Source organism: Hypomesus nipponensis, chromosome 14 (genome assembly GCF_054491055.1).
Source record: "Hypomesus nipponensis isolate SF chromosome 14, ASM5449105v1, whole genome shotgun sequence".
Classification (NCBI taxonomy): domain Eukaryota; kingdom Metazoa; phylum Chordata; class Actinopteri; order Osmeriformes; family Osmeridae; genus Hypomesus; species Hypomesus nipponensis.
This window is the reverse complement of record NC_140374.1, coordinates 17,982,348-17,997,329: the sequence shown is the minus strand read 5'-3', so window position 1 is coordinate 17,997,329 and position 14,982 is coordinate 17,982,348. Positions and strand designations below refer to the sequence as shown.

The 14,982-nt window shown below is 48.1% G+C and overlaps 1 protein-coding gene across 2 annotated transcripts in view; it reads left to right on the top strand.

Annotated features, from left to right (window-relative positions):
• Window positions 1–14,982, top strand: part of tspan9a (tetraspanin 9a) — a 119,788-nt gene that overhangs the window by 31,426 nt on the left and 73,380 nt on the right. The window contains exon 3 of one of the 2 annotated variants that reach the window (XM_084672437.1): window positions 3,180–3,251. The exons of the other annotated variant lie outside the window; for it this stretch is intronic. The gene's annotated coding sequence lies outside the window, so the exon portion shown is untranslated. The remainder of the gene's footprint in view (window positions 1–3,179; window positions 3,252–14,982) is intronic. 2 annotated transcript variants of the gene reach the window in all.

Below are 14,982 nucleotides of genomic sequence, written 5' to 3'. Positions count from 1 at the left end.
AAAACCGGGTAGCGCTAGGCAAGGTAGAGGGCTAGGCAAGGTGTAGAGCTAGGCAACGTTCCTTTTATTCTAACCTAAAGACTTAGCCTCACAGAAATCAATATTACCTCAGGTCCTTAATAAGGAGCTGATCCTTTCATTTCTCGGTAGATAAAACTCATTCTCCTCCCTGCCTGTTCAATTCCTCTGTCCCCTGCTGCCTAAATGGTGAACAAGTGGAGACTAAGGTTGTAAGGTTGTGTGTCAGAGAGTTTGTTTTGTTTATCTGTGGGTACACTCTGTGAGCGGGCGTTTTCAGTGTGAAAGTGATTGTTTTCATCAAAGTGTATCTGTTGGACTCTGTTGGGAGCGAGTTTCTCAAGGCCAAGCTAACCGGCCCTCCCTTCCTCCACATCCCTTCCCCAGTCTCCCTCACAGCTGCATGTCCTCTACTCCACGGCAGCTGCAGACAGCCCCTCACCTTACCCTCCCCTCTCCTCATTTACCCTTCTGGGGCTCCTGCCATACCCTGCCATAGCCCACCGCACAACTCAGGTCTTTTAACACCACTCCGCTTATTAAAACTAGACTAGTATCACCGGTATGTGAGTGTGAATGAATGGTAAAATGTGAAGCGCTTTGAGTGCCACTAAGGTAGAAAAACGCGCTATAGAAATGCAGTCCATTTACCACACACACACTCACTCGACATACACTTTCACACACACTTTCACACACACACACACTTTCACAGACACACACACACATGCACACCCCCTATATCCAGTCTCAAGCCCTGCTTCTTGTTTATGGGGGATTCTTAATTTGTCTCACCCTCGCATTCAGAGGAATACTGACTGTTGGCTCTGCATGTTTGCCTTTCTCTGACTTTTATCCATCGACTGGTCTTAATGGCTCATGGTTAACGTCTGTCACACATTCACACGCACACGCAAACACACATGCTGACTGGTTTCACTCAATTCTGCTTAAGAAGTTTCGTTTCCCAGCTTTCTCTCGGAGTGCATCTGGTGTAGCAGACAGTGTGTCACATGTCTCTCAAGATGATGATTATAAAGGCTGATGGAAGCGCGTGCACACACACACACACACACAGCATGCACATGTGCACGCACACCCCCATAGGGTAACAGACGGTTAAAATAATATCGAGAGAGTGAGTAATCATGACCCCAGATAGCTTCCATCAATCTTGTTTCTGCCAGCCATGCAGATGGATGGCCTGGTGTTCATGGAGAACCTGGACCAGCTTTGTTGTTCCAATCGCTCCTTCCCCATCTGCAGACGGCCATCTTTCTTCCTTGGCTGCTGTTTACAGTCCATGGTCCCCTAGCTTTCCACACTGTAAAGGATACTGGTTGTAGATGCAGTTACTAGTAATTACATACGTTTTACTGGTGTACAGCTCTTAGTCAGGAAGGCTTTCATCAACTCTATTCTTTAAGAAGCATGAAAAACTGCTCTGCTGGTCCTCTCACTGAACTACATTTTTATGTATTTAGGCTTAGGTGAAAATCAAGACTAACAGCGTAGTTCTCTTTGCGTGGAACTGGGTGGGTGTGCGCATGTTAACCTAAACGTGGGTGTAAAGGCACAGGTTTTAAATCATTGACTGATGTGTCTCCTTGACAACAAGGCAGGTATTGATCCATACTGTCCCTGGAGAGAAAATGACACTCGTATATTGGAACGACCTTTTTGGCAGCCCAGGCGACAAAGTTGTCTGACTGCCTTCTCGATGATAGAGGAAAACACCAGACGCTGTTTCTCATAATAGGAATGGGAAGGAAAGGATGTCCGTTGATTGGTCAGGGCCCTCATAAGTCAGATGCAGTGAGAAAGGGGGGTCAAATGGGCTGCGTTTCGCGATGGCGATGGATCGTAGCAACGATTGAGCAAAAAACAAAACCATCAATATTTCTTACGTGCGTTTCCCAAACATGCTTGTAAGTAGTAGGCTAAATCTATGCATTTTCAAGAGCTTCGAATTTTCAAGAGACACTTTAGCTACGATGTCTTTGGGAACGGCCCGTAAAACTAAGATTCGTTGTACGATGGATTCTACAATCAACTTAGGCTTACGACACTTTCGGGAAACGACTCAGCCTGGTGACTTGCTCTGCACTTTTAACATCCCCCCTTTAATCACTCTCACACACACACACACACACACTTTCACACACACACACACACACACACACACACACACACACACACACACACACACACACATGCACACACCCTATATCCAGTCTCAAGCCCTGCTTCTTGTTTATGGGGGATTCTTAATTTGTCTCACCCTTGTGTTCAGAGGAATACTGAGAGGAATACTGAGAGAGATGGACTGTAGTTTTACCGAGTGTGTTCAGTTGTGTCTAACTCTCAGGAGTTAGCTTTCTCGCTCTCCTGCAGCTGACAAGGTCACACCCACAGCGCGGCAGCTCTGCTCACAGTGAAACACTGACCACTATGTTTAGCTCTGAAACCAACTACTGGATATACACACACAAACACACACACATACAAGCACCCTCATACACACACGCACACACACAAACACAAAAAGACACACACACACACAGGCTCTTTAAACTTTAATACTCCCTACTGGCCAATGGGATAAATCTAGTTGTTTTTATGTTCTCGATTTTATTGTGTTAGAGTCTCTATAAGTAGGACATTACGATTCATGGGCTGAATTTGTGTGTGTGTGTGTCCATGTGTGTTTGTTTCATACCTCTTTCACACTGACATAATTACTTGTGTAAAACAAGGTTGAGTGTTTAGTCTGAATGACCCACCCACTGACCTGCATAGGCAAGGCACAGCAGGTGGTACGTATGGGTCCATTCGTGGTTTTGCTTGGTTTCTGGATATGAAATGGGACTGCCCACAAGTCTCATTGAACAAATTTAACATTAGTTTGCGTTTTTTGTAGTTGTTCTACAAAGTGTAAGTTGTTATATAAGTGTAAGTGTAACATTTAGCAATAGAACCTAGCAAAATGCAAATAATTGGAGAATGATTTACTTGAAGGGGCTGACACTTTCGTCACACCTGTTTTGATTCATATCATCCTTCATGACACCTTTTAAACCCGACTGTACTGTATGTGCACAGTAACCTTGCTGGTCAGCTGACTGACAGTACACCGCCGTCTGTTTGTGTTGCATCCACAGAGCTTTCTAACCTGCCAATCAAGACTACCCCACGTGTTCACCTCCCTCAGTCTTCATCATCTCTAAGGACCGGTAATATCATCACCACACACACACACACGTTCACTCACCCACTCCCCAGCTATTTGTTTGGGGAACTGACTGTAACGCTTCAGGGATCTCGCACTTGTGTCTGTGTTTTTTTGTTCGACCAGCCTCAGATGAAAGGGCCAGAATGATAATCACACTCTCAGTTCAGCGATGCTCTGCTGTTACTCCTCGCTGATGGAGCTTTTTCTGGCACCGTTGCTCCGGGGTGTGTGTGTGTGTGTGTGTGTGTGTGAAAAGGATGACGTGTGTATGTGTGTATGCCGTAGTTTGGAGCGTCGGGGACGTTTAGTGTGTGCTAGACAGAGGGGAAGCAGGATAGACACGCGGCGCGTGTCCACGTGTGTGGATCTGCTGAGAGACGCTGTGTATTATCAGAACAGTGTGTGTAATCACGTCCAGATTACAGGAGCACTCCGCAGTTGTGTGTGATTCTTCCCAGCCGAGGTGTAAGGTGCTCTGATAAGCTCTAAGAGCCCCCCCCCCCCCCCCCCACACACACACACACACACACAGACAGACCCAGTGGCTCTGCACTTCAAAGTCAAGCGGGGCTAAAAGGGGGAGCTAAAATTAGCAGGGCGGCAGATAACCTGCGTCCTCTGATCAAAGCCCTGCTGTAGCGCCAGGCTCTGTGGCGGCGACAGGAGTGTGTGTGTGTGTGTGCCTGTGTGTGTGTGTGTGTGTGTGTGTGTGTGAGGGGGCTAGGGTAGTGGTACCACTCATGTGAGTGATGCTCAGACCCTGAGGTGTCAGTTCTATGGCAAGAGAGGGGGATGGGGGTGGTGAATGACGAGGTAAAAGTATGCATCACACTCCGCCTCACTGTCCCCGAGCTGCAATCTCAACAACTCCCCCTGGATTAGGGGATTAGCAGGAATTTTGGTTGTATGTGTGTGGGAGAGAGAGAGAGATAAAGGCATACAATACATACTAAAGCTGAAAGTGCATGGACAAATGAAAAGGTTTCAACTTTTCACACTAGTGAATATAGTGAATATACGCGTGTGTGTGTGTGTGTGTGTGTCAGGGGTCTTCAGCTGGTCGATCATTCAGAGCTATTGACAGATGAGGTCAGTTACATATCAAAGTGCACCCCCCTCCCCCAAGTTCCGCCCCTTCAGCTCCGCCCCCCACCCTTAAGCTCCGCCCCTTCCGCTCCGCCCCCCCAGCCCCCAACTCAGAACCCCTCAGGCCCCACCACAACCCTGGACCCTGACCACAGGCATGCAGGCCAGCATGAGGTGCAGTGTTGGGAGGTCAGGAGAAGCTGACACTGGGAAGGGAGGAAGGAAGGAAGGGATCGAGGGAGGGGGGGGGGGCCCAGGCTACGCTCCGTAAATAAGGCAGACCTCCTCTTCCCCTCTCCCTTCCCCTCTCTCCCTCACCATCTTGTACTTCTCCTCCAATGATGCATTTACATATTAATTTCCCAGGCTGAGCACTACCCCTCTCGCACATACATACATACACAAAGGCACGTGCATACACACTTGCACTCACACACACACTCTCACAAACACACACACACAAACTCTGATAGCCACTGGGGATTCCCCCTTCCCTAATTAGGTATTGATTGAGGATGCTTTGGCAATGGAAGACAATGAATTAGTGTCCGGTATAGTGTGTGTGTGTGTGTCTAAGTGTAGGTGTGTGGGAGGCACGAGGGGGCGGTGTACAGAGTATTTATTTATCTAATTTTATTTATTAGACAGGTGAGGTAATAAAACAAGGTGAGATGTAAACACCCTGCAATCATGGTCCTTGGCTGTGTGTACACAGGTCAGCAGGCGGTGGGGTGGTGGTGGGGTGGTGGTGGGGTGGGCTGAGGTTGTGAGAAAGGAATATATGCGATTCCATTAGGGTCTCGGAAGGCATCCATCTGACTGGGGATTGGTTCCTCCACATCTCATTGTCCAGGAAAGAATGGCTCATTATGTATGCATGGGTATTCATTATCAGTGCCTGCCTGGCAGCCCTGTGAAGTCTCCCTCTTCCAGATGCAAACCGACCAATGAGCGGTCATGAATGGACCTGGAACGGCTGAAGCAGACACAGTATTGTGCCTGTGTGGCTAAGCTGTAATAAGGGACAGTATTATGATGTTAAACAGACAGAATCACAGCTAATCGGAGGACTCCCCATCTAATTACTGTACCAGCCCTCTGGAGGTGGCGACAGGCTTGATGTCTTTTTTCACTGGGGGACTAGGAAGAGAAGAGGCAAAACCAGGGAGACCGAATACTGGAGGATTACTATGCTAGGGATGATGTGTGAGTGTGTGTGTGTGTGTGTGTGTGCTTGTGTGTGTGTGTGTGTGTGAGAGAGAGCAGAGTACTACAGGGTACATATGCTAAAGCCTACAGTAAAGATTAAGTTATATACATGGTTCAAGCCTGGGGTCCTTTGTAAATGAGCTACGTTTCTGTTGAATAGGATGAGATAGATCAGTTGTATGAAGTGTTCCTGTAGAAACCAGGGCTCAGTCCTCCCCCTTTTGGCCATGTGTTTATCGGGCTCTGTTTAGCTACACTGTGTTTAACTAGACAGTGTCTTACACGAAGATCAAAACAGATCTACTGCTGCGGAAAGATTGTCTTTTGATGCTTTTATAGAGTTAGCTTGAAAACTTTATAGGCTGCCGTGTTGCGTTTTGCATGTTAGCGCCATGATCACAAAAATATTTCCCTCTGGGGTTTTATGATCACATGCCAACACACACATGCACACACACACCACATACAGACTGTGTGACCGAGCGGTCAACCTGTTTCCTTCCGGACGCCAGCCTGTCCCCCTGCTAAGTTTAACCCGAGGGTCGAGGTGTTTGGAGGAATGTCTGGAATTTATGTTCCTCATCCTGCAGCGATGTGTCCCTCTTTCCTGGGAACCATTCGGAGAATGCCCCTCCTGCCATGTACGTTCACCTTCTGCTCCTCTTCCTGCTTATATGTCTGTCTATCTATCTGTCTGTCTGTCTGCCTGCCGGCCTGCCGGCCTATTCATTGCGCTGACAGCTTGCAGGACTGGGTATTGATCTGAAGCAGTGGGCTCTGACTGCAGCTAAAGGGCAGGCCATATCATCTGTCTGCTGAGAAGGGCATTACTGGTCTACAGTCTCACACATGTCCCCAAGAGAGATGAGATGAGTGAGCAAGTGAGAAAGTGAGTGACGTGAGAGGGTGGGTGGGTGAGTGAGTGAGTGAGTGAGTGAGTGAATGGGTGGGTGAGTGAGCGAGCGAGTGAGCCAGTCACTTTTGAGTGAGTTACTTCTGAAGCTCAACAGAACGGTGTTGATTGAGACAAACAGGTCCTTTTTTAGAGCCCCTGGGTGAGGAAGACATTCAAAGCTGACCTTTGACCTCTCCGCTAGACCACCCCTGAGCTGACCTCTCTCTCTGCTCCTACCGCCCTTTCAGCGGCTCAGAAAACACCTCACTGACAACACTATTTACTGTAACACACACACACACACACACACATACAAACTGTTAGGGAGCAAGCTTTGGAGATAAAAGCCATTGGAACGTACCACCTTGTCCTTTGATCTTATCAGAGGACAGAGCATGTAATGGTAATGCAAAGGTCATTGCAGAATCGGCAAGATTATTTTGTGGATTAAACATATTTTCAGCCCACAGTACACTTTGTTTTGTGTGTGTCTGTGTTTTTGGTCTTCTCCGATCATTAGCCCATCCACCATTAAGAGCCCTTCCACCATTGTTGCAAACTGAAATTGGATTTCATCTGAACCCCTCCCTGGGTGCTCTGGATTGTTAGGTTGTTTACTAGCTGTGTGTGTGTAGGTGTGTGTGTGTGTGTGTTTGTGTATGTGTGTGGACGCCTATGTGTGTTTAAAACATCAGTCAAGGTCACCCAGCCAGCTCGTGTTGCATGACATCACTGTGTTCAATGTGATTATTCCATCAGTCAAAATCTGCTCTTCACAGACTCTGTAAGAAAACTGTCATGTTCTGCTAATTTAACAAGTGAGGCCCACCAGTCAACTTTGATCTACTAATAGTATCCAGTGGCTTGTTAAGTGATTAGAACGGCTCATTGTAACCAACATTCTGCTTTGTTTGTGAAGTAAGCATGTACCCTTTGATAATGAGCAGGTGACCCATTTGTAGTCATGTCTTTGGGCTGACCCATGGGGTTGGTCTTAAACCCCTAATTGTCGACTGATGGTGATTCGAAGAGAACAGTCCACAGACGAATTCAAGAGATTATTGACTTGAGGATTACTAACCTGGCTCCTCCCAACCAACAGACCTGTAGGTTTGTCGTGCAACTACTTGGCAAAACTTCACTCCAAGATGAGAGACGGTCATCTGACCCACATGGGGCTCTGGGAGGAGGGATGGTTTCCATTCGAATCCTGGAGCTCTATGAAGCCTCTGATCAACACTGACTTCTCCTCTGAGAGGATATCTACCCAGAGCCCTCCTACTCTCCACCAGTGAATTTGGAGGAGAAATAGAGAGCCAACACGTTTAACTGGCATTGAGGGATTAGATTAGGGATTCTGTGTCCACTCTAAGAAAATCTCTGTGTTGCCATTGGTGATGAGGTGGGGCGTCAAGTCCTGTACGACAAGGAGTGTGTGTGTGTGTGTGTGTGTGTGTGTGTGTGTGTGTGTGTGTGTGAGAGAGAGGAGCTGTGTTTAATGTGCTGCTCCAGAGGGGGGAGAAGGAGGATTTATGTAACGGTTTCTGTCCTAAATGAACTGTGGCATTTCACCATGGTGGTGCCCTTTCAGATGCCTTCAGCCCCAACACTTGTGTGGGAGTGTGTTTGTGTGTGTGTGTGTGTGTTTCTGTGTAAAAGTGCATACTTGTATGAGTTTGTGAGTATGTGGATATCAAATCTGTACATGTGTCAGAGAAGAACATCCTGTCTGCTCTGTCTCCTATAATTCAGTCAGAGCTTATCACTGGTCTGGAATCTCACCCATGGCTACCTTGACAGTGTGACCACATTCAGGCCTCTGAGCACACACACAGACACACACACACACACTCAGAGCTAATTATACTTCCTCTTCCACTGACGTAGATTGTCAACGTAACCACACTTATCTGCTTTCATACTTTCCAACAATGGGCTCCATTTATGATTTGTAATCAAATCAAGTGTAACATCCGTGGAGCTATGTGATGCTTGACTCCAATGCCCTCTTTTGAACGACTCTGACGTAATCAGGTTGAGTTTCAGTGCCACTGTGTCTCTAAAGAATTATCTAAATTTGACACAATAATCTGTTACTAGGGAATGCTTTCACACAGGATTATAGAGATAGGTCCTTCTTAAAGATGGGGAAAACATTGCAATTGTGCTGTGACTACAAGTGTGTGCATTTGTCAAAAGGGGACAGATGGTGTGATTCCAGAGGTGTAGGATGCTGTTATTAAGGTCAGGATCAGAAGAGATCCCAACTGCCCAAAACACCCCATATGGAGAGAGAGAAGGACGTTTGCCCTGGGTGGGCGGGCTTTGTTTGCCTTCCCCCCCACACAACCTTGCTTTAACAGCAGGTTGAGGGAGCTATGTCCTCGGTGGGGAATGAGGGATGGAGGAAGATGGGGCTAGTACTGCATGAGGTGTGGGGGGGCTTAGTTGGGTTCTGGGGGGCTGTGTTCAGGTTCTGTGGGGCTGTGTTTGGGTTCTGGGGGGCTGTGTTGGTTGTGCAGGGACTGTATTGGGTCTCTAATCTCTCTTTGTCTCCAGATGGAGACAGAGGATTAGTTGTGTCAGATATGAAACCAGGATCTGATGATCATCACAGACTTTCATCTTAGTCAGCTCATCACAGCCAGACAGTCCTGACCACACACACACCTACTCACACACACACACACACACACACACAAACACAAACACCCTCTCTCAGATGCCCAAGGTTCTCATTCATCCCCACTGTGTGCATCTCCCAGCTCTGTGAAAGCCAACACATCAATCTCTGCCCCTTAGTCACCCGGGAGGAGATATACAGAAGATAAAAAGAGGGAGATGGAGAGAGAGAAGGGGGGAGGTGAAAGAGAGAGAAGGGGGAAAGACTAAAAGTGACAGGTATAAATAAATATGGGGGTATGGGGGTAAATGAGGATGTACTGGAACAAACAAAGTTGGTCGTCGATGAGAGTGAGAAGGACAGATTAGATGGCCTCTGAGAGAGAGCTGGAGAGAAACGATAGCCGCACTTACATGGATACAGTGAGAGTGCATATTCCCCCCATCGCTCAACCAGACGCCCCCATAAATGCGGGATGCAGTTTCCAGCTGTCTGTCTGACAGGCCTTGAGTTCTACTTAGCCTCCCTCTCCGACACGTCTCCTCCTCCTCCTCACACCCAGGTGCAGTCATTACTCCCTCCGTCCCTCCCTCCCCCTGCTGGAGACAACACCCCCCCCCCCCTCTCCCCCCTTTGTAAGGGGTGTGAGTGTTGTGTTTGTTTTCTCTCAGTGAGCTGATAAAAAATGGATGTATTTCCGTGAATGATGTCCTTACTTCTCCATGGCTAACCATGCTGCTCTAAGGGTGCACACACGCACGCGCGCACGCACGCGCCTCTACAGTGTCGTCACAATTGATCAGGTCCCTCACACCAAAGGATTCATCACCATGTAAAGCGCCTCGCCCCCACAGTACATCAGCACGGAGCCATGGGGCCGCAGTAAATCACAAACACAATGCCCTTGACGTCTGCGTTAGGCAATAAACCGGTGTATTTTTATTTGGCCGACAGAGTGAAGGAGAGATCCCTGGCTCAGACGCGCGCGTGTGTGCGTGTGTGTGTGTGTTTGTACATGTGAACCACATGGGTTGGTGGATTGGCAGGTGCATGGGGCCAGTCTGTCTCTCTGTGTACTGGAAGATTTATGAAGCCTACCTGCCCAGCTTTGGACTGGGCTTAGAGGGTGGTCTGTCTGTACAGAGGACAGAGGGCCATAATGACACACACACACACACGCACGCACACACGTCATAGTAAGAGAGCCTGAAGAGTTGGGTGCAATCACGGTCGCAGTGAGAGACCCACGAGTCCAGCTGGTGCTCAGATCTGCATCTGAAGCCTTTCAAAGCCTCTGGTCCCCCTGCCACGCTGCCTGGCGTGTTCCGCTGGAGCTGATGTTTTATGAAACGCACCTTTAAAGCCAGACCTTGACCTCACATGGAGGACCACTCTTTTCAGAGTGCTGTAAAAATAATGACGCACCGTGGACGGCGTGACGGATCAGAGCCACTCCAGTCGATGGCTATGCCTACCCAGGGCTGTGTGGCCTGCCGCCAGCCTGCAGGAGGACCCGCCACACAGCCAGCCAGCTGCATTCACTCCCCCCAGAAACAGTGTTGAGGCTGTGTAAGTAGATTAAATAGAGAAAAGCCTTGGGCATTTAGAAATACTCCAAATTGATTTGGCTTGTCCCATTCAGCCTAATAATGCTGTTAATTGCTTCCCATTGAGAGGTCTGGACCTGACTGACTGATAGGAGTCGCCTGTTAGTGTAAAGTATTTATTGTATAATTGAACTAAGTCTGCCAATCAATCAAAGAGAGAGATGGAGAGAGAGAGAGAGAGAGAGAGAGAGAGAGAGAGAGAGAGAGAGAGAGAGAGAGAGAGAGAGAGAGAGACAGAGAGAGAGAGAGAGACAGAGAGAGAGACAGAGAGAGAGACAGAGAGAGAGAGAGAGAGAGAGAGAGAGAGAGAGAGAGAGAGATTAGCAGCTTATTTTCACACGATTGAGCCCCTCTTGAGAGAGAGAGAGAGATTGGTAATGATATACTAAAATGGTTTGGGCATTCATATAGAATAATGGTCGGATGTTGTGGTGTGTTGATATCATTTCTACAGCCATTTCCTCCTCTGATAGTCTATAGTGAGTTGCCATTCTGTTTTTTATTGCCACATTAGTGCATCTGTAGAAAGAACAGAAGGAGGCCCCAGCTTCATTCTAGCTTCTCTGCAGTCTCCCTCTGGCTATGGATTTGTATGTGTATGCTTGTGTGTGTGCGTGTACAGTATGTGTGTGGGTGTGTGTGTGTGTGTGTGTGCGCGCAACTGTTTGCATCATCCACACTGGCCTGGCATGCCCAGGCTCAGCATCATCCAGGATATTTTTTTGGGGCCGCCCACACACCCGACACACTCTTGCACACAAACACACAACCCCCCTTTTCATTCCCTCTGCACTTAAACAGCCCCCTTCAAACACACACACACACACGCACACACACGCACACACACGCACACACACGCACACACACGCCTGCCCTCCCCAGCTGGCCCCAGTGCTGGGTCTCAGTAGGACCTAGTTGAACCTCAGCCTCTGCAGTCTGGCAGACTAACTGGCAGTGGGGTTTGGGTGACATGCTCCAATCCGTCTCCCTGCATTAGCAGGCTGCTCTGATTCATTATCTTAATGTTTCATGAATGGAACAGCTCACCTCGCCTGCTCTGTGCACCCCTTTATTAAGTCTGCTGTAAACGAGAGGGAGAGAGGAGGGAGAGAGAGAGAGAGAGAGAGAGAGAGAGAGAGAGAGAGAGAGAGAGAGAGAGAGAGAGAGAGAGAGAGAGAGAGAGAGAGAGAAAGAGAGAAAGAGAGAAAGAGAGAAAGAGAGAGAGAGAGAGAGAGAGAGAGAGAGAGAGACAGAGAGAGAGAGACAGAGAGAGAGAGACAGAGAGAGAGAGACAGAGAGAGAGAGACAGAGAGAGAGGTGGAAGGGGGGAAGGAGAGGAAGGGAGGGGTCGTACAGTAGTAAGATGATATAAATGAAGTGAGTGTGTTCCTGGGGAAGGCTGCCTGTCCTGGTCTATCTGCTGCTTTATCCAATCTCAGGATCACCACCAGTCTGCTCTGTACCGTAGGAGGCCGGCATGTGCGGATATGTGCGTAATGCAGGATGTTGCAGTGGTGCACAGCAGAGTACAGCACCAGACCCCTCCCTACCGCCTACCTCTTACTCATCTTCACAGTGTAAGGTCCAAACAACACTTGTTATGCCGTCCTCATATTTTCTTACCATTGTTTCATTGTTTGTTTCATGTCGTTTCCTATTCCGTTTGTGACCTATGCTGTGATCATATCTGCGGTCAGGGTGCCGGAGAGGGAAGAGGGGAACAGGGAGAGCCAGCAAGGGAAAGGAGAGCCTTTTGAAATTGCATCGCTCAAGGGAACACCAGAGGAAAGAGAATGCCACGTTCTAAAGCGCAGACGATGGATTAGAACAGGATAAATCTCACCTGCTTCTCCTGACCTTGATGTCTGCTGCTGCTTCAGAGAATGAGAGGGCTCTGAGAAAAGTTCTGAGCTGTGTCCCATCACACTGTCACACACACACACACACACAGACACACACACACACACACAGACACACACACGCCCCTTCCAGGCTGCTCCATTCAGTATGCTAAAAGGTGGTTCTTCTTTCTTTACCTCCCTCTTCACCTCCTTCACCTCCTTCACCTCGTCCTGGCTGGTCGAGTGATGGGATCAACCTTCCATCGGCCCTGACATGAGGAAGGCTTCCTTAGATGAATGGTTGGAACACAGCAAGCTCTCTCTCACCTGAAAGTCTTGGCAGTTTAGCACCACCACAACCTCCGCCAATCTTTATCTCTTTCTCCGTCTTTAATTACCCACTACTACTATGTAGTACTCCCACATTCCCTCTATTGCTTTCTCCTATCCTCCCCGTCTCTCTATCCCCCTTTATGGCCCAGGGAGAATGGCAAGGGAATGGAAGTGAATTGATGAGAGGAGTTTTTGATGGCTAATTTTGCAGGGTAGCTGGGTGTTCATTTCCCCCGAGCAGAAGCACCTCTCCGGGCCTTTCATCACCTATCTCTCTCTCTCTCTTTCTTTCTCTCCCTCCCTCTCTCTCCCTCTCTCTCTCTCTCTCTCTCTCTCTCTCTCTCTCTCTCTCCCTCTCTCTCTGCCTTAGTCATCTGGTCTATACCCGTCTTTTTTCTCTTTGTGTGCATGTGTTTGTGTAATACTAGTTGTGACATGAGAAAGTGAGATGGAGAAAGACAGGGAGAAGGAGAGAGAGAAACAGAGAGAGAGAGAGAGAGAGAGAGAGAGAGGGAGAGTGAGAGATTGAGAGAGAAGGGGGAGATGTCGCTTAAAAGGAGAGGCACACAATCTGATTTAATATAAAAGCTTTTTATGATAAAAGAGGGTGTGATCATTTTTCACCTCCTGGTTTTTCACAAGAGATTTTCGTGCCGGCCCAAACATTAGCTGTTCATTTCAGACCACCTTGAGATGGCCCCACCTCGGATGATCTGCTCAGATAAGACACAGCTTTCCTTCCTACCTGGCGTCTGGAGAAAGTCATTTGGTTTGCAACTGGAACATTATTCAGAACATTTGATGCACCAGAGATAGTGGACTGTCTTTTTCTATAGTTGGATTACATAAATCCCCAAGTGAAACATTCAAAGGAGTGGAGCACAGTATCTTATTTGCATGCTGATTTAGCCCCGACTCTGTTGGTAAATGGAACATGTGCTAATTTCCAAAGTGAGAGATAAATAAGTCATAGGGCTCAGTCAAACCTGCTTTTCTACACTGTACAGAGACTACCTACTAATCCTATTGTTAATCTGTTGTTACAGAAGGATATCAGTATCTGGCAGACAGACAGTATCTGGTTGACAGACAGTATCTGGTAGACAGACATTATCTGGCAGACAGACAGTATCTGGCAGACAGACAGTATCTGGCAAACAGACTGTATCTGGCAGACAGATAGTATCTGGCAGACAGACAGTATCTGGCAGACAGACAGTATCTGGCAGACAGACAGTATCTGGCAGACAGACAGTATCTGGCAGACAGACAGGTCTCACCCAGCTACCTCAGACCAGCCTCTGTCCTCCACCACACTGCAAACATCCCTCACGTGTGGCCGGAGTCCTCCTCGAAGCAGACACGTCCTCCTCTCCCAGATGGCAGACGCAGACACGTTCTCCTCCATCCGCCGCGTGTCAGATGAGAGAGGGTAGTGAGCTGTGGGGACGCTTCTTACACGACCTTAAAGGAACCGAGAGCTGAGATGACCAAGGGGATCTCATATCCACAGGCAGGATTCTGCGCACAAATCATCAGAGGCTTTCTGGGTTAATATGTAATATATCTTTCCTGAGAGAGAGATGACCTTGTGACATGTCTAGTATTGTTAGGGTCTGTGTGTGTGTGTGTGTGTGTGTGTGTGTGTGTGTGTGTGTGTGTGTGTGTGTGTGTGTGTGTGTGTGTGTGTGTGTGAAGGCTAGTATGACTTGGAGCTTTAGAGGAAAGCATATGGTCCTATGAGCATGGACTTACATGGAGTGATACAGTTCTGTTCCAGATGGTGCCCACTCAATATGTAAGAAGTGTGTGTGTGTGTGTGTGTGTGTGTGTGTGTGTGTGTGTGTGTGTGTGTGTGAGTGTGTGTGTGTGGGGGGGCAGCTGCATCAGATGCATCTTATCACCCATATCAATGGAGACCCTTAGGTTAATTGTCTATTTGTTTTAATCATTGATTGATTAAACCATTGCAGAGAGTGATTTTGTTTACTTTAATCTTGCCATTTTTCAAATATCCTTCCTCTGGCCGAGTGTAGCTCAAGCAGCTCTCCACCCTCCTCTCTCCACCCTCCTCTCTCCACCCTCCTCTCTCTACCCTCCTCTCTCCACCCTCCTCTCTCCACCCTCCTCTCTCCACA